We start from the raw sequence: 27,329 nt of genomic DNA, 5'->3' as shown, positions 1-27,329 counted from the left end.
CCTTTGAAAGAAGCTGAACTGCAGGGTTTTGAGGTTAAATTAAATGCAGCAGGAGGATTCATCTAACACATGGAAGGTCTGCTATATGCTGAGGCTATACGGTAGTATTAAGGTCAAAAATAAGTAAGCAAAATGGAACACTGGCCTACCTTAAGTTTTTTTTCTCTTCAGTGGGGTGAAGTCCTCCATACTGGTTAGGACACGCCTCCTACTGCTCCTTGCATGGCTATGCAAATTAGAATGCCTTCTGGGATCGTAGTAGTCTGACCCCTCCAGGCCTGGAACAGCCAAGCTCCAACCAAAAATGTTCTTATCCAACAAACTTGATGAATCATTTAACCTCTTTAATGGTTGAACTTTAAACATTAACAGCAATATTAACATGAAAACCAACTCCTTTTCCTAACGTATCTGCTTTTCACTTTGTAATACAACATATTGAGGAAGCTAAAATATACTGGAGTACGTTGCCTCACTGAAGAAAGAAACTTTCAGGTAGGCCAATGTTTAATTCTCCTTCAGTGGGGGAAGTCCTTCATACTGGTTATGTAAGCAAGCTAAATAGGATGGGTGTATAAGACTCATCTGCCAAAGTGGGGTTAAAACAGAACGTGTCCGAAGAATCTATAAGACTCGTCTGCCAAAGGTTACCAATTCCTCCTCCTGAGCCTCAATTTTGTAATGCCTCACAAATGTAGTAAAGGAAGACCATGTCGCTGTCCTACAAATTTCCTCAATCAAGACTCTGGTTTTAAAGGCTGCAAAGGTATCTGCCGCTCTGGTTGAGTGTGTAGAAGGTGGCTTATTGCATCCAGGGTTCTTTGGCATTTCTCAGGTTGCTTGCTTAACGGGGACCGAAGGAATCTTGTTGGTGGTGGGTATTTGAATTCGATGGTTGTCGAACTCAATTGCCTGCTGATCCAATGCTCCATCAATCCAAGCTTTCTAAAAATGTTGCAGTCTGCCCCCCCCACACACACCAGATCCTTGGCGTAGTCAGTCCCTTTGACTGTTTTTCATCCCACTTGTTGTCGATGGGGTGCCGGTTCTTAGTTGCTCTTACAAAATGGCTGGCGTGATTGAGACCAGGACTGTCTTCTGTCTTGTCAGTTCGGAGAGAAGGAGCCGCTGTTACAAAAGGAATAATTAGAGTGGGGTCTCTTTTCATTTTTTGCGAATGGATGAGGACCCTATCCAAGGCTTCACCAAATATCTTTCCACCATGGAAAGGGTAGGCTGTCACTATGGCTTTGGAATTGACATCAGCTTGCCAGGCCCTTAGCCAAAGAACTCTGTGAACCACTGATGACGAAGCAATGTTGCATGCATTGAAAATAGTAGAATCAAGAAACGCATCAGCAGCAAAGGATACCCCTGGCGGATTCTACTTGCAGCGTCCAATAGTCATTATCCCCGAGCAGCTGAATCATTTTTCTTGCCCATGCTATAATGATGCACATGATGACTGAGGTGATAGACGAGGCAAGCAACACCATAGCCATGGTTTCATGGTCCTTGCGAAGAGTGTAGTCCACCTTCTTTTCAAGGGCATCCTTCACGGAACCCTCCATCTTCCATATGTAGGCCTGGAGCCTTTTAGTCCCACTGCTTCATTCTCTCCCCTCCCCCCTTTAAAAAAAATGCAGAAAGCTTGAAGCAGAAACTTTGTGTGCTACCTTTGATCAAGCCCAGCTCAAAAAAGGCCTCAGCGTGAAATGGGATCCAGGAGAATGTTTCAGGGGTTTCTCAATGGTAAAAATGTTAGGAAAAGCTGACACAGAAGCAGTAATTAAGAAACCTATGGTAAGTTATTTGGTCCGCCCTTGGGGTATGCAGCCAATATGGAATGAGCACTCTGCCAATGAGAGCCAATCAATTCAAATCACACTCTGCCAACGAGTGCCAATAAGTTCAAATTGCACTGTGTTAGTGAGGGCGAGTCAGGTCAAATTGCATGCAGACAGCCAGGAATAGCCTTTACCCTGGGAATGTTTACTCATGAGTAAATCATGGCCCTCAGCCCTGGTGGTTTAGCCCCAATCAGGAGGGAGCTCTCAGGCAAGAAAGGCTGATAAGGAATCAACTCTCTGCCAGTTTCAGAAGCTTGCTGGGTTGAACCAAAGCTACTCTGCTGTCAGGAAGTTGCTCAGAGCTCCTGGCCTCTTTCAACTTGGAGGACATGGGGGGGGCACCTCCTGATGCAGCCTCTGTGTGCCATCTGGAGGGGGACACCAGAAATGCCTCCCTGCCAGCCCTCTTAGACCCAGGACAACCAGGAAAAGCCTCTGCCCTGGGTATGTATAATCATGAGTAGGTCATGTGAGGTTTACAATTTGCGATCTGAAAAGGGAGGAATGCTTTGGGGGGTAGCCATCACAGTCAATTGCAGCAGGGGAAATAATGCTGATGTGGGTAGGACTGGGAAGATGTAGATTTTCTCTTTCCATATGAAAACCACCTTGGTATTGCTGCAATCTTTCCAAGACCATGCCAACAAAGCAAATTTGAGACCAATGGCATGGAAGATGGGGAAAGTGTAGACAGGGCACAGAAAAGCTAACACGTTGTTATACATTCCAGTGGAGTGACTTGACTAGTTTAATGCAGCAAAACTAAATGCATAAGTATCCAGGTCCTCAAGTATACTTTAAAGTGCCATAGGCTTGTTTTGTGGTCACCCTGTCCTTTCTCTAATAGTTGGCTGATGAGCAGATGTTGGCAAGTGATAATGATGATAGGAATTCTCATCTACATACAAATAAAAGCTTCCAGTGCTGACTTATCCATGCCAGTCTACTGTTCTCAGCACAGAAGCAGGCTCTAGTAGATTTTTCAAATTTCCTTCAAGCTGAAAGCAGTGCTAAAACAAAATTCTTACACCAGGCCTCTGTCAAGGGCAACACTCTGAATAACAGGATTCTGGCAAGCATTAAGCTTTGACTCAGATAAGTTATTGGACACCCCAGTACTTAACACAAAATAGCTTAGCAAATGCTATTTATTGGATTAACTACTGGTGTTGAAAGAACATGCAATTTTGGGGATCATGCAGACCTTGACATAATAAAAATACCAGGATAATTTGAAAACATGCTGCTTTTTAGCTTGGTGAGATGTTATTTGTTCCAACCTTAATCTGCAGCCAACAGACAAAGCTTTCAGTTCCACAGTGCTTCAGACATAGACAAGTGATCTATAAATGTCAGTTTTTACGATGGAAGGAAGCACGAGCTTCCTTGCCACAAAGCAGGCAGTACAATATTTCTCTTATCTCTTGGTGGCAGAAATAGCTAAGGACAGCATGGGATGTACTCTATGCTGAACAACTAATGCAGCCAATATATGCAAAATAATGCAGCCAATATATGCACAGCTTTGCTGGTCGAGTATGAGTTAGTTTCTTTCAAAAGCTACAGAGACAAGCAAGGAGCTGGGCAAGGTTTAGATGCTTGTCCCTTGACCATTGGAAACCCTACTCTGACTTGAGACATGGTATAATGCACTGGCAAATATAAAGGCCCATCTTCATACCCAAGATCGCTAGAAGCTGGAGGGGGAGGGTATTTATTGGATTTTTTATACTTCCCCTCCCATGGGGCTCAGGGTAGTTTAAATAAAATGTTGAGGGTATACATTGTAATTATAATCATAATAACAATCTTAACAGTGGGTACCAAAATTAAACAAGGTACTATAGCAGATCACATTATAACAACAACTTCTAACATGAACCCATAGGGAGGTCAGTTTGGGTTCAGGTCATGGGTCTGTGGGACCCATGGATGTTGTTGACTCAGCCAGCCTCAACCAAATGTCTAGTGGAGGAGCTCCCTTTTACAATTCCCTGTGGAAGAGAAGGCTCTGGCCCCGGTTGAGGTCCAATGCGCTTCACCAGCCAGTTGGTAGTGGTGGAGCATAGGGCTCTTTGGGGAGTGCAGGCAGAGAGGTGGTCTCTGCCTACACTCAGTAATGCAAACTGAAATTTTCAGTCTCCATGTGTATGTTTGGAAATTTTACTTGATCTTCCATGGCTATACTCCTATATCTATAATTATAGCGAGGGTTGTATATTGGATCAGATACTTGGATTATTTTATGTGTGCACATGCACTTGCTTGCTTTTGGTGACATTTTATCTTTGAATACATTTTCAGATTTCAGGGAATTTAGTAGAGTCATATAGTCAGTATGCTATTTATTTAATTTTAATGAATTTAATTTTAGATGTTCTTCTTTTAAGAAACTTATTTATTTTATTTATACCCCACCCTCCCATATGGCTCAGGGTGTACGGGAGGGCAGTAATCTTCAACTCTTTATAAATTTGTTTGTATTTATTTTCCAGGAGGTACATCAAACTACTTTATCTGATCACCAAGATACAATGTTTATATGGTCATTTTTTAGGATTGTACACATCGTTCTCTTGAGGAATTTTTCCCCCACTGATGAAGTAAACTTTTGGTGGTCAATTGTACAATGATTTAATGTGCTGTTATCTTAACTAGTTAGGGATGTTTTGTTAATGTATTATAGTTCATATGCTTTATGAAATTTCAAGTGGCAGTAATTAAATTATATTCTCCCTCACTGGTTCATTACTTGACCAATATTTAGTAGATTTTTATCTCATCCTTCCTCCAAAGGAAGTGTACACGGATGTCCTGTTCTTCACTGCAACATATTTGTGCTCACATACAATTGCAGCAAACACACTGCTTACAAAAATTTCAAAAAAGTAGGTGCTTTTCACTGGCCCCTCACTTTCAGGGTCAAATGAAACATTCCAAGGAATTCTGTGCATTTTTTCGTATGTGTTTTTTAACAGCCAAAAGCAGCTTGGACAGGCTGTAAATAGGTACACAGAAAGGACAAGTAAGGAGAGTGCTTAACTCTTTCCATTCAGGCCATGTTTACAACTCAAAATCAGCCTTCCTTTATGGCTTTTATCCCACTGTTGTAAAAGATTAGACTCTTTGATAATTTCTTCTACAGATGGGGCAAAAGGTTTGGGGAGAATGATTTTGTGCTGGAAAACAACCAAAAAGCTGGCAGAAAGCCATTTAGCAGCACAAAGAGGAAGTCTGTGGGTATGTACCAAAAGCTCTATTTTTAGAATCACAGAGTTGGAAGGGGCCATACAGGCCATCTAGTCCAACCCCCTGCTCAACACAGGATCAGCCCAAAGCATCCTAAAGCATCCAATAAAAAAATGTGTTTCCAACCTGTGCTTGAAGACTGCCAGTGAGGGGGAGCTCACAACCTCCCCAGGCAGCCTATTCCACTGCTGAACTATTTTTCCATATGGCAAGCTCTTATCCAAAGCCATTGTTCCCTCTGCGTACCTCTAAACTCACCAAATGCTAGCTTCTCCTTCCCTGAATCTGTTAAGAGTATTTCCAAAGATCTTTGCTTTATGCTTACCAAGAAAATCCAAGCCTGAGTAGCCACTGAATGATACAGTTAAAACCTTGCTTTGAAAAAGTTACGAGACATTTTGCTTCTATTCACATTCTTTGACATTCTAGCAATATGATGTACACCACACTGCCATATATCCTGAACACATATACACATTGCTACAATGTTGCCCTGAAGACATGCATATACATAATATAAAACATTGGCATGCTGAGAAATTTGAGACCTAGAAATATGAGAGAGAAGGCAGGCAAAATACTACATTTTAAAATTTTTCCTGTATAATTTACTTGTCAGCTGAGTGGTTTTTTGGCTATATCAAATGCCAGTGTCAATTTTTACAAGTTTTATAGACTATAGTCTAAACTTCTGTAATAATAATTGCAAAAAGCACAGAAAACCTTCTGAGGAAGTGATCTGCCGGGTAGTCTCCTCCCCCTTTTTATTTATGAGCAGAATTCTTTCATCTTACTCCTTATGCACACATTCTTCCCCTAGTTCATGTGTTTGGCTGTTTTAAGTGACAAATACAGCTATTTAGAAAAAGTAGCGTACACATTCAACAAGTGGGAGTTGCTGTTTTTTTTTGCTTCTGTCAAGAATATATAAAACAACTGTGTATCAGCTTTGAAAAGATCCTGCTAAAGACCACTATAACAAGAAGAGTCGATTTTTATACCCCACTTTTCACTACACGGAGGATTCTCAAAGCAACTTACAATCGCCTTTCCTGTAAGGTTGGTGGGGCTGAGAGAGCTCTGCCAGAACTGCTGTGTGAGAACAGCTCTAACAGGACTATGACAAGGTCACCTCGCTGGCTGCATGTGAAGGAACAGGGAATCAAACCCAGCTCTCCAGATTAGAGGCCGCTGCTCTTAACCACAGCACTGAGCTGGCTCTCAAGAAAGACTTATAGCATAATCCTAAACTGAGTTACCCCTTCTAAATCCATTAAAACTGAATGGATTTAGAAGAATCCCATTTTTCATAAGCACAGAAAACTTGCACAGCCCACGGAGGCAGAATATATGCTCACCTGTTTTGACTCTTCCAAGGAAATCTAGCCTGATCTCACCAGACCTTGTAAGCTAGGCAGGGTCAGCAATGGCTAGTATTTGGATGGGAGACCTCCAAGGAATATGCAGAGGCAGGACATGGCAAGCCACCTCTGACATTTCTCAGATTTGGCCCCAATGGCAGCCCCCTCCTCCAGAACTAGGAAAGTTAACATTCCTAATCTGAGAGGTCATGTGTGTGGTTTTTTGTTTTGTAAAAAAGCTGTACCTGTTCCTATGCTATTGACAGAATAAATACGTAATAAGAAAGGCAACAGGAGTTGTGATTAGATTGTTCGGCTAGGATCCGAGGTCAACTCCCCACTGGACCCTGGAAGCTTGCTGGGCGATTGTGGGCCAGTCACACACTTTCAGCTTGACCTACTGCACAGGAAATCTGTGTAGAGGAAGGTTGGTTTTTAAGTAATAAAAAAGGTGAGCTGGAAAACCCAAATTAGAGATCCAAGCCATAAGGGGAAATTTACAAAGCAGATTTTTAGCAGCAATTCAAATGACATCGATCTTTCTTTCAAATTCATCACGGAGAATGAAGCCCTCTCCTCCGTGTGAGGCTTTCTACAGGGCCTCAAAGCGGAGGGTATTTCCACCCGTTGACAAAAAGGGGGTGTGGGGAGGGGAGAGTCTGCCAGTTCGCAGCTCGATAGCTGAGCCAGCGGCCGTCCCTGCCCCAAACGCGGGGCTCAGGGGGGGCTTCCTCACTTTTCCCGGGGCCGTGACGGGGCTACCAGGCAGGTCGGCCTTTCCCGTTCTGCGCCTCCAAGGGGGAAGTCACGCCTCTCCTGGATCCCGTTTCACGCCGAGGCCTCTTTTGAGCTCGGCTTGATCAAAGGCACGGCACGAAGTTTGTGCTTCAAGCTTTCTGCAATTCTTTTCTTTTTTTGGGGGGGGGGGGAGAGAATGAAGCGGAGGCACTAAAAAAGAAAAAAGGGAGCCCAAATTCGGGGGTCCTCGCCTGAGTTGCGGGACAAAGGAGAAAAAGCCCCGCGCTCTGCGATGACTGCCCACATGACTGCCTTCGCCTGGCGAGAAGGGGCGCACCGACGCTAGCGAAGGGCGGCGAAGTCTACAGCCGGGAAAGAGCTGGCGCTGGCCGGCTGCGTCTCCCTCAACAGGGACTTCCCGGGCAAAGGCGCACGCAGCCGGCCGCGACCCAAATGCGCTCCAATTCCTTGGGTTTCGGCTCCCAAAAACCTGGCGGCGGGTCCCGGGTCTCCCCTCTCCTTTCGGCCCCAACGGGCTGCTCCAACTCAGCCTCCTTTCCCACCGCGGCCCGTTTAAGGGCCTCCCTCAGCGATCGTAGAGCAGCGTGACCCCTTCCCCGGTTTGCTGACGCTGCTCTGGAGGGCGTTGGGGGCTGCGCAACTTTGGCCAGGGCGGAATTGTCCCACCCAATCTCACCGTCGGCCAAGGGCTTCGGTGGCCTCGCAAGAAGAGACGCGCTTCTAAAGAGCCCCTCCCCCCGAGGACTAGCCGCACGCTTTGCCCCCATAATCGACAGCGCCACCTACCGAGCGCCGCTAGGGACCCCGGGGGCTCAGAGAAGCGGCCAAGAGCGCGCCCTTCACCCGGGCTGGGTCCCCGAACCGAGAAAGCGGCGCGGTCAAGATCGACAGCCGCCGGCCTCGCTTGGCTCTCGTTGGCCTTACCGTGCCCGGTGGGCTGCTGGTCTTTTGCGGAGCTCCAGCGTGGCTGCAGCCGCCTGTGCAGCTGCGCCGGGGCTTTCTCTTGCTGTCTTCTCAGCAGCGCCCGTTTCCCCCCCTCCAGCGCTTCAGTCGGGGCTGCAAAGGAAGGAAGCGGAGCCTGGGAGGGAGGGGGTGGAGGGAGAGAGGTGGGCTTCCCGAGGCCGCTGGGCGCCGAGGCTGGAGCCGAGTGGCCAGAGAGATTGTGGGCGAGCGCCAAAGCCCGAGGCTCCGCCTGTTGCAGCCGCCAGAGCCTGCCCAAAAGGTGAGAGGGGAAATCCCTCCGACTTGCGACGCCAACTCTCCCCCCCTCGACGGAACTGCCGGAGCGGGGCGGGCTTGTTATCCCTTCAGTCCTTCCTGAGCCGTGTTCATCCCAGACTAGGAAGAGGGACCCTCCCGAGGCACCGGACACCGGCCACGGGCGGCTCTCAGTGCCGGGGGATGGAGCCTTGCGCCGTCCGCGCGCTCCGTCCCGTCCCCGCGAACAACGCCGCCTTGGGGATCTCCCAGCGTCCTCCTCTCTGGCTTCCCCGGCGAGGGAAGCATGGCACCGGGGCGGAGGAGAGCGGCGCCTCCAAAACTCCGCGCTCGTCTTTCAAGGAGAAACCGTGCCTCCCCCCCCCCCCCTTTGGCGGCTTCAGGGGCGACCGCGCGGGAGGGATGTGTTTTGATGCCGGCAGCCGTGTGAAAGAAGACCCGAGTCAAGAGTCTGCTTCAGAGGAGACGCTTAAGGAGAACGCCCGAGTTCTGCCTCTCCCTTTCCTGGGGCAGCCACAGGCCTCGATCCTCTACGTTCGGTGAAGTGGTTAAGACCCGCGCCCGCTAATCTGGGGAACCGGGTTTGATTTCCCACTCCTGCTCCACATGCAGCCTGCTGGGTGACCTTGGGCCAGTCACCGTTCTCTCAGAGCTCTCTCAGCCCCACCTACCTCGCAGGGTTACTGTTGTGGGGAGAAGGCAAGGCAAGTATAGGCTGCTTTGAAGCTCCATCTAGTAGAGCAGAGGTAGTCAACCTGTGGTCCTTCAGATGTCCATGGACTACAATTCCCATAAGCCTCTGCCAGCGTTTGCTGGCAGGGGCTCATGGGAATTGTAGTCCATGGACATCTGGAGGACCACAGGTTGACTACCCCTGTAGTAGAGGAATGCAGGGTACAGAAAAACAGCTTCTCTTCTTGTTCACAAGACTATTGGAGGAGGGGGCTGTTCATGACAGACCACCAAAGAACTATCATTGTGATCTAGGAGGGTTTTTAATGGGGGGGGGAATACACAACTTATCAAACTGTTGATCCACCTGGGCCAAGGCTGCTTTCCCCACCTGGCAGTGTCTTTCAGCCCTGTGTCTTTGCACACGGAAGACTCTGGTAATGGAGTCGGGAATCTCTATGCAAAGTATGCTCTGTGGGAGACATCACCTATATCCCTGGGCAAGTAATATAAATATCTCAGTTTTTAAAGCAAAGCAGCTGGAAAGGATGAACAGGATTGACAGGGCAAGATTGTACTGTTTTCCCTGCTGAGACTGTTCCTTCCCTTTGAGAACTAAAGAAAATACAAGCCAGTTCCAGGTCATAATAAAAGGAATTACATTGCTGTTACTCCTGGATATTTTTTATCCCTTGGGCATGGGCTAACATAGTAACTTGAAATTCTTGTATGATGTCTAAGGAGTGGCTATTTTAACGGTTCTTGCCTTTGTGAAGGAAAAAAGCTTTTTCTTAAGTCAAAGATTCAGAATGAATTTGTGGGAAAGCAATATGAAGTTGATCCATTTCCACAAAATAATTAGTAAAATATATGTGTGTCAGAAAGAGCTTGCTGGAATTATGTTGAAATTAGGTAAATGGATATTCAGTCTACACTGTCCCAAACAACCTCCATACATTAGTTAGTACTTACCTTCTGCTCTGAAGAGGCTGGCATCAGATATTTTTGAACCATTTGATTGCTGGTCATTTTGAAGAGAAGCATGAATTTGAATGTTTAACTATAAAGAAGTTGTCCTGACCTAGATGACCCAGGCTAGCCTGGTCTCAGAAGCTGGTTCAGCACTGATTAGGACATGGATGGGAGACCACCAAGAAACCCCAGGGTTGCTCTTGCCTTGAAAATCCTATGGGGTTGCCATGAGTCAGCTGCCACTTGATGCTACTTTCTCCTACCACAAAGTAGTTTTTCCTTTGTAGTTTCACTGCATTGGCTTCAGGCCAACAGGGCTACGCACCTGAAACTATCTTTTGAATAATTTAGTTTTAGAAAATTAAGTGCAAGCTGTATTGAGCTATTGAGAGAAACAAACCAGGAGTAGATGGGATGCCAATAGAACTTTTCAAAGGCACATAAATGGAGTCCATCAAAATCTTAACACAATTGTACCAATAAATCTGCAAAATAAAACAACAGACATACTTGATTTACTTTCTGATTCTGAGAAAAGGAGATTTCAAAGATTGCAGCAACTATCAGGCCACTGCATTAATTTCTCATTTAATGGGTTGCTCAAAGCCTTACAACAAGGACTTACTATATAAGAAACAAGAATTGTCAGATTTTCAAACTGGATTTAGAAAAGGCACTAGAGTTCATATTGTAAATTTACCTTGAAGCATACAAGAGAATTTCATAGATTGTAGCAAAGCTTTTTGACTGTGTGGGTCATGAAAGGCTATGGTCGGTTTGAAAAGAAATGGGTGTGCTACAATATCTGTTTTGATGCACAACCTGTACTCTGGACAATAAGTTAGTATTAAGGCAGGATATGGAGAAACAAACTGGTTTTCAGTTGGCAAAGGTGTCAGACAAGAATATGTTTTATCTCCCCATTTCTTCAGTCTGGCATATACCTGGGTTCTTAAGGAACTCAGATATGAGATCATTGATCCATTAACCCTTATATGTAACCTATCGCTAAATTCAACTGCTGTACCAGAAGACAGGAGAGTAACAAATGTTACACCAATTTCTAAAAAGTGATCCAGAAGGGAGCCAGGCAATTACAGGCCAATCGGCCTGCTTCAGGCAAATTAGTAGCATTATTAGACGCATGAAGGGACAAAGCATGCTGAGGAAAAATCAGCACAGCTTATGCAAAGGGAAGTCCTGCCTCACCAACATTTTGGAATTTGCACGGCATGCGCGGGCGGGCAGTTGCCCTGCCGGTCCCCAGCCTCCAAAATGTTGGGGACCATTGATCCAAAGGATACTCAAAGCAGCTTACAGTCACCTATTCTCCCCACAACAGGCACCCTGTGAGGTAGGTGAGACTGAGAAAGTTCTGAGGGAGCTACAACTGGCCCAAGGTCACCCAACTGGATGCATGTGAACGAGTGAGGAATCAAATCCAGTTCTCCAGATTAGAGGCTGCCACTCTTTCTTAACCACTACACCAAGCTGGCTCTCAAGAGAAGAGGGGGGGGGATGCTAGAGGTTTATAAAATTATGCATGGGGTGAAAAGAGTTGACAAAATTTTTTTACTTCATTTCCCAAAATACTAGAACTTAAGGGCATCCAATGAAACTGATGGGCAGTAAGTTCAGGATGAATAAAAGGAAATACTATTTTTCGCAGAGAGTGATTAAAATGTGGAATTCATTATCAGAGGATTCATTGATATCCACAGGAATAGGCAGCTTTAAAAGGAATAAGTCTACCAGTGTACCAGACGTTTGCCAGTAAATGTGGCTGGCAACTTCAGAGGTAGGACATGACAAGATGGGAATCTCTGTATGCCAAAGTGTGGAGCTATGTATTTCTATCATTTGAAATATTGCACAACGCAGCCAGAGAAATTCACAAACACCAATACAATTTTTTTAAAGAAAATATTCTAAAAATCAATAAAACCTGGCTACTAGTTTAAAAAAATCCTAGCTCCAAAAAACACCAGATTAAATAACCATGGGACTCTAAAGGCAGCTCACAACAGTTCAACAGATAAGACAGCCAAAACCTTGACTAATAGACTTTCTAATGAATTTCACCCAGGCACAGGAAAAACACTTCCTAATGGATTTGCTAATAAATACTACCTAGGCACAGGGAATGTGTTTTCTAGTTACAGCCCATCCCCTGAGAGAATCCCAGATAAGACAGGAATGTGATGCATTACACCCCGATCCACTCCAGGAGTAAATAAAACTCCAAGCAACTGTTTACACACTCCACACTATGGTACAGAGATATTCCCATCTTGCTGTGTCCTATGTCTGGAGATGCCAGCCACAGTTACTGGTGAAACTATGAGACCACAACCACACCACCTGTAAAATCCACAACAACCAAATTCAATTATAATTCAGGTCCAAGAACATACCATCTTCTTGGATTGCCACCTGAATCAACCTCTCTGTATTTAACAAATTCAATGGGCAAAGGTTTTTTTCCCTCCTTACTACTGTAATCCAGAAAAATATTAACCTGTTGAACTGGTGGGCCCAATAGATGCTAGATGCTTAGCATATCATCACCCCAACCCAAAACCTGATGGAAGAGCTCCATCTTGCTGGCCTTGCTACCTCTGGCAGGGCCTGGATGTGATCTAGGAGTTCATTCCATCAGGCAGGGGCCAGGACAGAAAATGTTCTGGCCCTAAGTTGAGGCCAGGCAACTCCTTAGGGCCAGGGACCACAAGTTGGTTGGTACTAGCAGAGTGCAGAACTCTTTGGGATAATAGATAGAAAGGCAGTCTCTCAGATATGCAGGACCCAGAATATTGATGGCCTTATGAGTGAGAACCAATACCTTAAACATAATCCAGAATTCAACTGGGAGCCAGTGCAGTTGTTGGAGCACTGGTCGAATGTGTATCCTCCAAGGTATGGTTGTAAGGACCCTAGCCACCACATTCTGGACCAGTTGCAGTTTCCAGAGCAAGGATAATGGTAGGCCTGCATGGACCAAATTACAGAAGTCCAGTCTAGAGGTGACCATCGTACAGATGACAGTGGCTCAAATTGCCACTAGTAGTTTGGTTGACGAGGATGGAAACATGCCAGCCACGCTACTCTTTGAGATCTGAGCATCCATAGATAAGGAGGCATTGAACCAGATTCCTGGTTGAGGGAACAACAGATAATTGAACCCCGCCCAGGCAGGGTAGTCATGCTTCCTCTCGGTCTTTCCTGCCTAGCCACAGGATCTCTGTCTTTGAAAGGCTGAGTTTCAGGCGACTCCACTTGAACCAATCCGTCACTGCTTCCAGACATCTGGCAAGATCCAGGTGGCCATCTATCAGAAGATAGAGCTGGGTGCCATATGCATATTGATGGCACCCAGTTGATCTCCAGAATTTTGATTGGATCTTCTCCATCAAGATATGATTTGACGTAATAGTAAATGGAGCCCCATATAAGAGTTGGGCAAGAGATTTCATCATAAATAGCCCAAAAACTACTATCACACTTAGGCCCCCTTGAAGTCTAAAAAACATTTTAAACAGCCCCAGCACTTTTTTGTGCATTCAAGGTTACATATGCCATATTGGATTTTTTTGATCCTTTCGCCTGGAAAATCACTCTCAGGTATGTAAAACAATGCACCTGGGTAAGATTTTGTTTTTGTTTTTTTGTAAAAAATGGTGCTTTTGTTTTCAACTAGTTGACCTCTAGGCATTTTTCCTAGCAATATTGAGCAAATGAGTGGAATGCTCTTCTAAGACCAACGTAAGTCCTTGAAAGAACAATTGCATTGTCCATGTAAAGTAACATAAAAATGTGTCTGTTAGCTTAGGGAGATAAAAGACAAGTGGTTTCAATCTTAACTTTTTCCATTCACACAAATCACATTTCTAGTCACATGAAAGGGGAGATTGGTTTCTCCCTCTCACTGCAGACCCCCACCCCCAAGATTGTATCACAGGAAGTACAAAACTCAAAGGGAGAAGAATTACAGGATCTTAGCTATAAATAAGAGAAACCTCACGCAATAACAGCATTTGACTCTTATATAAGATTGCTTCAGGTGGGTAGCCCTGTTGGTCTGAAGCAGCAGAACAGATTTAGAGTCCAGTAGAACTATTAAGACCAACAAAGTTTTATTCAAGGTATGAGCTTTCATGTGCACTCACACATTTTAAAATACAATGAAATGGAAATTGCCAGTCTGTACATAGGGGTATATAGTGAACAGCAAATTAGCATACAGCATAACGAAGGTGTTTAACTGGTGCAAAGACAAAGCTGGAAAAACAAGCTTAATTTATATGGTCACCATTTGTTTGGGTTTAATTCTGAGGAAAACATAGTGAACGGAATAAATTGGAGATTGATGGGCAGATATAGCCTTAACTGTAGAATGCTGAGAGTAATTAACTGAGACCCTGCTGTCTTGCTCTATCCAACTTCTTTCAAGTGTGGCGGCAAGAAATTGTACAAAATGTTTATTGACATTTATTGGGGGTTCTTTGAGGCACTAAAAGCAATGTGGCAGTCTTGTATCTGTGTGTGTGAGTGTGTGTGTGTGTGTGTGTGTGAGAGAGAGAGAGATGCTATTGCTTCACTCCAAAACATACTATTATTAACTCTTGCTTGGGTCTTGCAAACAGACGGGTGTGGCTTTCTTCATTGAGTCAATCCACTTCTTGTTGGATCTTGCTCTTTTCCTTCTGCTTTCAACTATTCCTAGCATTATTGTTTTCAGATATATGATACTAGGAACGCTGTTTTACATCTGGACTTTTAAAATCAATTAATGCAATCAGGGAGCTTTGAAAGTTTATAGGTCATTATCCTGCGTTGAGCAGGGGGTTGGACTAGATGGCCTGTATGGCCCAACTCTATGATTCTAAAGTAATCTCTAGATAGCAGATAAAAGTTTCAGATGTTGTCCCTTCAGATGAAGGGACAAGCTAGAAGCAAGATGCACCAGTTTCTTCTATCGTGCTCCCATATCAAATGGTTATCATGTATTGTGCGCCTCCTAGACCGCTACAGATTAATTATTACAGAACTACTATTTATTAAAAGCATGAAGCTGGTATTTTATAATATAAAAAGGAAAAAACCAATCTTTTTCTAGAAGACAACTTTTAAGAAAAAAGAAGAGAGAAGACCCATAATATTAAATCTGCATAATATCATGTCACATTCCACATACTGTATTCTACATGTCTTCTAACATTTCCAATTTACAGTTTATAAGTCATTATTTATTTTGATCTCATTTTGCTGATCCATTAGGCCTTGGGGGTGATTGCTGCTAGAAACTAAAATCGTAGAGTCAGTTCACACAAACTTCCAAGTGTGTAGAAAACCTTTGCATGCAATAAGAATGCACTGTACATCAGTCTGATCCATATAATTAACCTGCTGAAGAAGGAGGGTCTTGATAAGGATAGTTAATGCTTATATTGCTCTCACTGGAACAAAGATGCTTTATACAAGGGATGCTGGAAACATGGCCGTTGGTATACTTTTGGCATTTCTAGAGAGAACACAACAAGAAGTGCTATACCTGTTTCCCATTCTTCTAGAGAACAAAGCACAGCATTAAAAAACAATTACTCCCCCTAATTTAGGCCTCAAAGCATGTTTCTTTGTCGCTCAGACTAATGTCAAACAAACTGTTCTTGGGGGTCAGTGTATTTTGTTCTGTACATCTGATAGCCTCAGTGTGCAATGATTAAATGTGTTTCTTTATGACACTACAACTTCCACCAAGGATGTACTCATTCCACCACCAATGTACCTGAGCAATGCCGTTAACAATGAAACAGGTAGACTACAAGTTCAGCAGAAACTTAGGGGGAGAGGGAGCCCTGCAAAATCATCTATTTGGTTTATAAAACACTGGTGTTTTATGTTTTATTTTATAATATACTACAACACTGGTACACTTAACAGATGTTTTTTTTTCAGACCTTAAATATTTATATACCGTAGCCCTAAAACTGAAGTTTGGAAATTTATAGTTTGTGTATAACAAAAGTTCAGACTTTGTCAAGGTTTCTAAATGTGAAGTCCCAGAATTTTTATTATACCACAAACTCTTTTTATTTCTTCAGCTGTATTTTGTTATGCCACTGACCATCTTAACTAGACAATTACAAATTTCCAGAAATATTGAAGCCCTGAAAAAAAAAATTAAAAGCCCTTAGAAAATGTCTCTGTATGTGTGACATTTAATCAATACTTACTTTCTTATCAAGAAAAAACTTGCTTAATTACTTACACATTTTAAAATGCACAATTACAGTTTAAAGGTAAAGGTAACCCCTGTGCAAGCACTGGGTCATGTCTGACCCTTGGGGTGACGCCCTCTAGCATTTACTACATGTTTATTTGCTATTTTGAATATATTAACATAAAATATAAATAGCTTTCAATTCTGTGAACAAAAAATGAAAATGCACATAATGCCAGAGAAAATTGCAAACTGCTATGCCCCGTGCAGCTTTAGCACACGTATCTTAGGACCAAACTACCCACTGTAACTTATATATGTCCACCATGGAGATTCACAGCTATATTGCAGCTACAAGTTCCTGGTGGGGAGTCCTTTCAAAAGTGGTATGGGAGCCCAATTTTGGGACTATGGTGCAGGGAGAAGAGGGACACTTGCCTCCCTACCCCCACATTGTTTTCCTGAGATAGTGCCCTATTGGGGGGGGACGACGACTTCATGAACTTTGATGCAGCAGGGCAACTAACACTCCCCAGCACTGTTTTGGTTCAAAACAGTGCAGCTGGGAGGCAGGAGCCTCTCTTTACCCCTGCACCACATACCCAATCTGAATTAGGCCCCAAAGCACCTTCAAATTTATTTTTGCACTCTGCACATTTCCCTTTTTCCCCACTGGAATTTTTCTACAGTGCTAATCAAATTTTCCAGTGTTGCTGCTTGAAATATTTAAAGAACAGCAGTTTAGACCCCCTCTCCCCCAGTCTTTTAATTTTTCTGGGTTTTTCCTGCCTTTTCATCACTCCGTCTGAATGTGGTCATGGTGTCCTTGTCTGTTCTTTATCTCCTGTGCTGCTTGCTTCCTTGCTAAGCCAGTTTGGTGTAGTGGTTAGGAGTGCGGACTTCTAATCTGGCATGCCCCACTCCCCCACATGCAGCCAGCTGGGTGACTTTGGGCACTAATAAAACTGTTCAGACCGAGCAGTGATATCAGGGCTCTCTCAGCCTCACCCACCTCACAGGGTGTCTGTTGTGGGGAGAGGAAAGGGAAGGCGAATGTAAGCTGCTTTGAGACTCTTTTGGGTAGAGAAAAGTGGCGTATAAGAACCAACTCTTCTTCTTCTTCTTCTTCCTCTTCTTCTTCTTCTTCTTCTTCTAAAATAACTTCCTGACCAGCTGAGGATCATGATTTTGGCAGGAGAACAATGATTAATATATGTCATTCATTCTGGATACATAATCTCCATTTTCTAGGCACTTCTTGTCAAACTGAAAAGCATCTTGCTGGTAGAAGTATCCTGTGCAACATGTAAAACTGAACATGTAGAATCTCAAACTTGCTTCTAGCACTTGATTCCTTCAAAGGGCTGGAGGAGACCAACCTGGCAACAACTATTTTATTTCTGTATACCAAACAAACTGAAATTCCAGGACCCCCTGTGCCACCTGATCACCTTGTGTTCTTACTTGTACAGGTATTGTTTCTCATAGAAACCTGACTGCCAGATTATGCATCTGTTTTGTTTCTCATTATTGCCGAAAGAGAGCAGGCTCCTTAGGCCCACTCTTCAGGATGCTTTCACCAGCAACATGCCTGTTGGCCTGGCAAAAAGGAAGCGGAAGCAAGGAAGGGTGTTTGTTCGGCTCAAACGCCTTCCAGAGTGACCATTAAAAGAGAGGGGGTAGGAGCCACACAAACATAGCAAACCCACTAAAAGATGGTCAACTGCAAAATGCCAGCAGCATTAAAACAACTGTAGAATAAAAATATCTTTGTTTCAGAGGAGCAGCTGGGCTAGTCTGTTGCAGCAAAAAAAGAGAAATGCCTCTTTCAGAAGCAACAAACACCTCATTGGACAGACCCTTTTTTGAGGGGAGAATACAAAAATAGTCAGCCAGTATAAAGGGCCGTGAAATGCAGGGAGCGCAGGCTGAAATTATGTTCCATTCTAATATAATCACAAAAAGGTAGAATGAAGAAAAAGATAGATCTCTAATTTTTCTTGATTGAATTTGAATTTCACATAATCAAATTTCACTCCATACTCCTTGCGGATTTCAGTGGGTAACCCTGTTGGTGTGAAGCCACAGAACAAACTCTGAGTCCAGGAGCTTCTAGAACAGTGGTCCCTAACCCCCGGTCCAGAGACCGGGACTGGTCCTGGAACTGGGACTGGTCCGTGGATCATTCGGTACCGAGCCGTGGCTCCTTCTATCCTCCTCCCGGGCTGCTGCCTCGGGGGCTGACCTGCCACTCTGCTGCCGGCTCACCTTTGGTGCTGTCTGGTGGCCACCATGGCTGGGGCTCCCCCTCGGTATGGCACTGTGCAGCTGTTGCTGGCAGCGCACCCCAGCGGGTGGTCGGAAGTCAGAGGCGCCGGCAGGAAAGCAAGTGGAGCAGGGGCTCAGGCGGTGGTGACGTCCTTTGGCAAAAGACTACCCTGCCCCCGGGCCTCAGTAAAATTGTCAAGTAATGACTGGTCCCCGGTGATAAAAAGGTTAGGGACCACTGGTCTAGAAGACTAACCAAGTTTTATTCTGGGGATAAGCTTCTGTGTGCATGCCAAGAATAAAACCTTGTTGGTCTTAAACAGGACTCAGACCTTGTTCCTTGTAGGTTTGTATTTTCTTCAGTCTGTATCAGCTTACATTTTAACAATGCAGTCCTACCTAGACTTTCTGCGATCCAAGCCCATTGGTGTCGTGAGGTAAGACTGAAGATGCTTGGTGCATTCCACTGTAGATTATTCCAACCAGATTCTTTTTTCTTCCTCCACCTAGATTTTATGAGAGAACCTGTTCACTGATGTGCTTTCCTGTGTCTGACATCATCCTTGACCTTTCTGGTAAGGTATCAAAACTATTCAAATCCTGCCCCTCCCATTAATTGATTCAAACCCTTCTTCTGTTTGTGATTACCTGTCTCAGCTCTTTTTCTCCTTGACTCAAGAGATACTGTTACCAGCCAATCCTACCTGTAATCTACCTGAAACATTTAACACTCTTTAACTAGCAATAAGATAGCTGTTAGTCTGGAAAAAGAAATGGGAGACGGGGCCTAAAGGCACATTGTTGTCATTGTTAGAGCTGGAGCTGTTTTTTTATACCCGACTTCTCATTAACTGAAGGAGTCCCAAAGCAACTTACAAACCCTTTCCCCTTTCTCTCCCAACAATAGACACCCTGTGAGGTAGATGGGACTGACAGAGCTCTGACAGAACTGCTCTGTGAGAACAGCTCTAAGAGAACTGTGACTATCCCAAGTTCACCCAGCTGACTGCATGTGGAGGAGTGGGGAATCAAATCCAGTTCTACAGATCAGAGACCACTACTCCTAACCACTGTACCATGTTGTTGTTTTATTGTTAAAAGTCAGCTTGAAAATGACGAAAAGAGCAAAAGAGTGTAAGCTTTCATCTCTGCTGGCAACAGGCAGGGTATATATAATTTTTTGTTTTTCCATCTTTATATATTTGCCACTTTAAGCACCCTTCCAAAATGAATCACCAAAATCATACTGATTTTAATTTGGGGTTATTTGTTTTAATGCTATAAAGGCTTGGGTAAGGTACTGGAAAAGACTGATTTATCAGGGTGACTGATAAATCATCACAGAAAAACAACACAGTAAGAATTTTAAAAGCAACCTCCATTGGAATACATTAAAGCATGAGGTCACCTCATGTTCAGCTGGCAAACTGTTCCTGAGTCAGTTATTCCACAGGTGGGGAGGGATTTCGGAGCCTGCATTCATGGTTAGAAGCAGTTCTGAAAACAAAGGAATTTCTCGTAACATCACAGTCTGAACCATATTAATTTTGGATCTGCTGGAACACCCTCCCTTCAGTGTCAATACAGGAGCAATAAGTACTTACTTGTAGATTCATTTGGGTATCTGCGTTGGTCTGCAGCAGCAGAACAAATTTAGAGTCCAGTGGCGTCTTTAAGACCAACAAAGTTTTATTCAAGTTACTATATCCTGCTGTAAAAAAAATACAGCGGGCCCTAGGGGACGGTTTGCTTCCCCCCCCCCCCGATGTAGAAAAATGCTCCCCAGGCCCCGGGGAAGGCGATCCGCGGCTCACGGAATCATAGAATCATAGAGTCATAGATCATAGAATCATAGATCATAGAATCATAGAATTATAGAGTTGGAAGGGGCCATACAGGCCATCTAGTCCAACCCCCTGCTCAACGCAGGATCAGCCCTAAGCATCCTAAAGCATCCAAGAAAAGTGTGTATCCAACCTTTGCTTGAAGACTGCCAGTGAGGGGGAGCTCACCACCTCCTTAGGCAGCCTATTCCACTGCTGAACTACTCTGACTGTGAAAAACGTTTTCCTGATATCTAGCCTATATTGTTGTACTTGAAGTTTAAACCCATTACTGCGTGTCCTCTCCTCTGCAACCAACAGAAACAGCATCCTGCCCTCCTCCAAGTGACAACCTTTCAAATACTTAAAGAGGGCTATCATGTCCCCTCTCAACCTCCTTTTCTCCAGGCTGAACATTCCCAAGTCCCTCAACCTATCTTCATAGAGCTTGGTCCCTTGGCCTCAGATCATCTTCGTCGCTCTCCTCTGAACCCTTTCAATTTTATCTACGTCCTTCTTGAAGTGAGGTCTCCAGAACTGCACACAGAACTCCAGGTGTGGTCTGACCAGTGCCGTATACAATGGGACTATGACATCTTGTGATTTTGATGTGATGCCTCTGTTGATACAGCCCAAAATGGCATTTGCCTTTTTTACCGCTGCATCACACTGCCTGCTCATGTTTAGTTTACAATCCACAAGTACCCCAAGTTCACACACTGCGTGAGACCTGCCCCTTGCCAGTGAGACCTGCCCCTTGCCAGTGAGTTCCCTTCCCAGGGCGCCTCCAGCCTGCAGCCTTTCCAGGTCCTGGGGGGAGGGAGAGGCCATCTGCTGAGTTCTTCATCCCACCCTCCGCCCCAATCTAGCACCCATTGTATTCCAACAGACACCCTGTGAGGTGGGTGAGACTGAGGGAGCCCTGATATCACTGCTCGGTCAGAACAGCTTTATCAGTGTAGTGGTGAGCCCAAAGTCACCCAGTTGGTTGCATGTGGGGGAGTGCAAAATCGAACCTGGCATGCCAGATAAGAAGTCCGCACTCCTAACCACTACACCAAACTGGTTCTCTTGATAGATTCTTTGGACAGATTCACTGAAGAGACAGATGACAGCCTTCAGTGCCGTGTGGTTCCTTGAGTGATCTAACTCTATCCACTAATGTTTATGTCCAACATCTCCTGAAAGGGGCCAAGCAGATGGCCTCCCATACTCAATTTAGGTTCCCAACTGACCATAGGTTTGCGAGCATTGTCTAGGCACACTCCACCCATGCCACAGCATCTTCCACAGCATCTTCCATGGTATTCTCCTCCAGGGAACCAGTAGCGGACACCAACAGGGCAGCAACATGGTCGTCCTTTTCCAATTTTTATGAGGCACCACTGCATTGACCAGGTGGATTCCACGGAGGTTGTCTTTGGATTTCAAGCTTTTACGCCGGGCGACTCAAGATTGAGGAAGACTGGCTAATCCCACCCCAGGTACAGCCTGGGTACAGCTAACCTAAATGACTTCAGCCCCGCTGAAGGAGAATGAAACGTTGGACACCTGATAGTTTCTTCTCTTCAGTGAGGTGAAGTCATCCACAGCTACCCAAGGGATGGAGTCTGTTGCCTGGACACCAGAAACAATTTAGTCACTGACCAAAAAACAAATGGGGGAACAGGGAAAGACAATGTAAGATAAAAGAATCAATGAGTCCTATGCAAACATAAACATAGCCTGAAATAAAGCTCTAGATGCAGCAGGGCTGGGGCAGAACTGGAAGATCAGGCTCTGGTCACCAGATAGGTGGCCGCAAAAATTTGCATTATAATTGCCCTAATTGAGAGCCAGTTTGGTGTAGTGGTTAGGAGTGCGGACTGCTAATCTGGCATGCTGGGTTCGATTCTGCACTCCCCCACATGCAGCCAGCTGGGTGATCTTGGGCTCCCCACGGCACTGATAAAACTGTTCTGACGGAGCAGTGATATCAGGGCTCCCTCAGCCTCACCCACCCCACAGGGTGTCTGTTGTAGGGAGAGGAAGGGAAGGTGATTGTAAGCCGCTTTGAGCCTCCTTCGGGTAGAGAAAAGCGGCATATAAGAACCAACTCTTCTTCTTCTTCTTCTTCTTCTTCTTCTTCTTCTTCTTCTACCTGAGCAAGCAGAGGGGTGACCTAACCACTCTGCATGACTTTGCCATACTGAAAAGAAGAAACCATCAGGTGAGTCCAATGTTTCACTTTGCTTGCCAGAGTTCATGGTCTCTGACCCTCAGGCTTTTGAAATCGTCGTTGTGGCTTGTCAGATATTAAAGGGATTCTAAAAATCCTTAGACTTTACATAATGATTTATTTTCGTGATTAAACTTCCTCCCAATTTTTTTGGTACCATTCCATAATTAAGAAGGGAGATTTTTCTTCTTTCAGCTAGCTGCAATAATTTTGCTGATGCTGTTAGAGTAAAATCATCTTAGAATCAGACTTTTCAACCAACCCTTTCACATAATAGGGTGAAATTATTCAATGGTATATAATGGACTGACATCCCATGATTTAATTTTTAAAAGAAATTCTTTTTTCATTTTTCAAATGGTAAAAATTGAATGAACATCGTCTGGAGGGTGTTACTGGGGGCAGCAAGTTTTGACCTACCTAGATGTTTTACCTAGATGACCCCAAGGGTCAGACATCTCGATGCTTGCACAGGGGATGCCTTTACCTTTACCTTAGATGTTTTACAGGTTTGCACAAGCATAGGTCTCACTACTGATGTTTTGTGTATGTGCACAAAGATTTAGGGTATTACTCTCACCTTGTGTATGCATTCATTCTACTCTTTCAAGCGCTCAAATATCACAGTCATTTATATATAGGTATATATGTAAATAATTTAAGATGTGACAATATGTGGCTAAGGAAGAAAAATGTTTTAAAAGATAAATAAGTACACAATCAAAATTATAGCTTGAGAAAAATGTGGATGAATATTTTCTTCAACAAAACTGCCTAGTGGCTTGGAGACATGTAAGCATTCATCTGCAACCTAAGAAAAGAAATTCAGGTATGAAAAGCATATGTTGAAGCCTTTTTCAAATGGGCAAGAAGAGGAAAGTCATAACAGGCATTGGTGAAAGATTTGCTTTGCTTAGTGAGCATTATCACTGTTTCCATGTTTTACCATAAATGCATCTTCTTATCTCTCCCATCCAGGCATTGTGCACTCATAATTCATTGGACTCATGCAATTTTCTACCTCCTTGAAATAGCTGCTCTGTTATCTGAGCTCATGAAAGCTCCTACCTTGCTACACATTTTGTCAGTCTTTAAGGAGCTACTGGCCTCTTGTTCTTTTCTACTGCTACAGACAAACACAACTACCCATCAGGTTCAAACAAGCCATTGGATATAAATCTCTGAGTACCTTACGTCAGTGGTCCCCAACCCCCGGTCTGGAGGCCGGGATCGCTCCGTGGATCAGTCAGTACCGGGCCGTGGCTCCTCCTCGTCCTCCTTCCTGGCTGCTGCATCGGGGGCTGCCCTGCCCTGCAGTGTAGCACTGCACAGTGTGATCCCGCCCACCCCAGGCCTCAGTAAAATTGTCAAGCATTGACCGGTCCCTGGTGATAAAAAAGTTCGGGACCACTGCCTTACATGACCTTAAAACACCATTATTGCTAGATTTTAAAAAATTATACTCAGCAACGGTGTGGAGATTTTGTAGGATGATCTCAGAAACAGAGAAAACTTCCTGATTTCCATGAAAACTGAGATGTCACTTTAGGCAGCATTTAGCTACATTGAAGGTAGCTTGCACTCTGCCAGGAAAAGAAGTGCTTGTACTGTAATGAACCAGCTGCTGTGTTCATGCATGCGCTGTTCCTCATTGACTTGAATGCTATTAAGCTTTTATTTCCTTGATTCCAAATACTGGCTAGGCTATGGCTCATCCTTATACACCCATCCTTCCAAGTCAATAAGTGTTGTAGTGACAAGACACCATGGCTCTATGCAACCTGCTTATACCTGAAGAGACTTCGGGAAAGAACCCTTTCTTCTGCAGACTTTGTCAGTGAACAAAACTAACTCACCAGTGCATTTCTGCACATTGGTAAAAATAGCATTACACCAGCTGAATGGTGTAACACTAAATATAATCGTGCCTCCCGGCCCCTCCTCACCTTTTTGATGCCTCTCTCTTCTCTGCTGCGTTTTCGTGCTTCTCACCCTCCACAAGTGCTGCTGGAAATGGCAGAAGAGAGCAACGTGGTTTATACTTGACTCTCTTCTGCTTCTCAGTCAAGCCAGGCAGCCAATCCCCTTTCTTCATGCTTTAAAAGTTCTGCGATGCCCGCTAATTTTTTGTAATGCATACATCTCCGTTGCTATGCTTATGCATCTAATTACAGTGCTTTTTGAATGCTACCCCTTATGGAATCATTCCTGATTTTGGGGAGCTTTAGAGAGGCATGCTTTGTGCTACAATGTTGGGGAAAACATTATTTCTGGCATCACCTGCATGCTTGTGCACCTATTTGTTGCTCCAGGATGTTAAGCATTTTTTAAAAGACATTCCCATCCCAGGGAACAAGAGAGAGGAAGGCGGTTGTGAGGGCGGAATGAGGCAGGTGCCTTTAGTGCGTTTTAGCCTCCATAACTTCCCTGCACTGGCTGCTTTCCATTAGCTAGCACTACATAGGTTGGTAAATTTACTTTTTGGGATTCACCAACTAGTGCTTTAAAATGGAGGATGTAGCTGGCCGGTTACTGCCCAGACGTTGGATGTTGGCGATGTCATATGGAGGGGCTGGAATATGACGACTACCTTAGGTAAGCATTTCACTACATTTAAAGGGCGCAGAAATCCTTTTACATTGTCCCTTTAACCTAGCATGAAATTTCCTGGCAGGCAGTTGTCCAATCTCTTACCAAGAGGACTGTTTCCTCTTCTTCCCTACCACCAGCAGCTACTACTCTGCTCACACAGGGGCCTTCTTTGTCTCAGCAACCACCACTTCAGCATCACCACCATCAGCCCAGGAGAATTACAAAGCCAAGCTGGAAGTAATGTAGGACGAGAAGTGGCATGGGTATCTTCCCAGAGCCATTTTAAGCTGCTAACCCCATCCCCTGAAAGGGGATGCAGATCTGGGGAACCCTTAATCAAAGAAGAAGAGAGGCAAGAGGGAAAGGGAGTGAATTGTGCCTGTGCTGTTGGATGCATATTTTCTTGAAGTGATAACAGATTGCAAGATTAGTTAATGGGTGAACAAACATCAAGGGCACACAGAGACATCTTCTACAGGGTAAGTTTCAAGGAAAAAGATCAAAATAAGCTCCCCCACTCCTAAACATTTAGATGTAACAGTTGCATTGGGAGCAGTAACTGTGGGAGAGGGCAGTGTGATCATTCAAACAGACAGCTGTATTTATTTGGATGCATCCAAACCACTTGGCAAACAATCAGGAACCTGATCATTACCATGAGCAGGATGTGAGCTGAACTGGAGGGTGTTTGTTTTTATTTGAGTATTATTACTAGGGATGGGCATAATTGGCTACCTGGAATCATAAAGCTGGAAGGGGCCATATGCAGGATCAGCCTAAAGATCCAGGATAAGTATCTGACCTGCCACTGCTTGAAGACTGCCAGTGTGGGGGAGGTAATCACCTCCTGTTGTCCCCTCAAAGGCGGAGAGTTGGTTGTAGCTGTCTTCCCAACTCCTGCCCTTCTTTCCAGCCTACATGTGGTAGAGTCACTGTAGTAATGGTAAAGGGGGGAGCAAAAGGAGGGTGCTGGTGGTTATGTCATTTCCAGTGATGCCACTTCTAGGAGCATGGCCAGCTAACATCACTTCCATTATTTCAGGGGTTCTTCCACAATCAAAAAGTTGAAAAGGCTGCTATGTACTAATAGCTAAATCAGATAAATCTGAGGATACCTAAATCTGGTGATTGGAGTGAATCAGCAATATATCTTTCTATAAACCTGAAAAAAATGCCCTAGGTTTGTAGAAATATGTGAAATCTGAAGAAAAAAAATATATAAGGGGTTAAAAAGTCCAAAATGATAAAAAGGAGTGCCTGTAGCTTTAAGCAGATGATTCCTTTAGTGGCTGTTGCTAGGTAAACACAGGCCCATTCTGCACAAGGACCAATGTTGCCAATTGACTCCTGAAAGCAGAAACGCTATTTTTAAAAGTGCAATCTCGGCATTACGCATACCTGCATTTGTAGTGGAATCCAGTAGCGTTTCAATCGTTTCCCACAGGTTTCCCGTCTCGCAAAAATCACTAGAAAGGAAGCGATTTTTTCTGTGCTTTGTCCCACCCCTGACTGTCAATCAAACAAACAGCCAATGAGCGGCTGTTATCATGCTTCCGAAAAGCCCCTTTCCCTTTAAGAACAGGGTTTAAAAAACAACAACACACGTTTCAACGAATATGCCTTGATTCCTCCTAACGTAGAGACCCATCTAGCTGGCATGTGAGCTGTCGAGTCATCATTACCACTCTCCCCCGAGTGAAAAGAAAAATCCCCCCCCCGCACGGGCGCGATTTTCGGCCAAAAATAAAGGGAACCTGCAAACGAGGCTGTGTTGTGCTTGGTGACTTTAAAGCACTTCTGTGGAGGGACTGTAGCCAGAGAAGCCTCGCTGGGTGAATGAAGGCTTGCCGGTTTGTTGCTTTCTGCTCGCTCCGAGAAAGAAAAATGGCAATCGCTTCGCCGGAAGTTTGGAGGAGAGAGCCAGGGGGAGTGACTTTGCTGGAACCGCAACAATGGGAACACACAGGTCTTTTTCGCTAGTGTTGCAGATTGTTTGCAAGAGTGTAGCGCTTTTCGGAGGGTGAATCCACTTTTCTGGATTTCCCTTTAAGTGCTACAACGAATCGCTTTTTGCGGGACTGTTTCAGGAGTGTGGCAGATTGTGTGCGACATCTTGCGGAACTGCAA

At 44.5% G+C, this 27,329-nt stretch overlaps 1 protein-coding gene and 1 long non-coding RNA gene across 6 annotated transcripts in view; one reads left to right on the top strand and one right to left on the bottom strand.

Moving 5' to 3' along the window:
- Positions 1-8,380, bottom strand: part of ST3GAL6 (ST3 beta-galactoside alpha-2,3-sialyltransferase 6) — a 56,065-nt gene extending 47,685 nt beyond the window's left edge. For 2 of the 4 annotated variants that reach the window (XM_077342041.1, XM_077342040.1), the window contains exon 1: positions 8,144-8,380. The gene's annotated coding sequence lies outside the window, so the exon portion shown is untranslated. Of the gene's footprint in view, positions 1-149; positions 7,322-8,005; positions 8,028-8,143 lie in introns of those variants that run through there. The other 2 variants (XM_077342043.1, XM_077342042.1) reach the window with 2 other exon arrangements.
- Positions 8,381-8,385: 5 nt separating this feature from the next.
- LOC143839690 (uncharacterized) lies at positions 8,386-26,798 on the top strand. Of its 2 annotated transcripts, none has more exons than XR_013231821.1 (3): positions 8,386-9,141; positions 19,080-19,144; positions 23,589-26,798. It is a non-coding gene; the product is annotated as an uncharacterized LOC143839690 (long non-coding RNA). The 2 variants fall into 2 exon arrangements; XR_013231822.1 differs by having other exon boundaries at positions 8,771-9,141; positions 22,542-26,798.
- Positions 26,799-27,329: the final 531 nt, after the last annotated feature.

This window comes from Paroedura picta, chromosome 6 (genome assembly GCF_049243985.1).
Source record: "Paroedura picta isolate Pp20150507F chromosome 6, Ppicta_v3.0, whole genome shotgun sequence".
NCBI classification, from domain to species: Eukaryota; Metazoa; Chordata; class Lepidosauria; order Squamata; family Gekkonidae; genus Paroedura; species Paroedura picta.
This window is presented reverse-complemented; position numbering and strand designations above follow the sequence as displayed.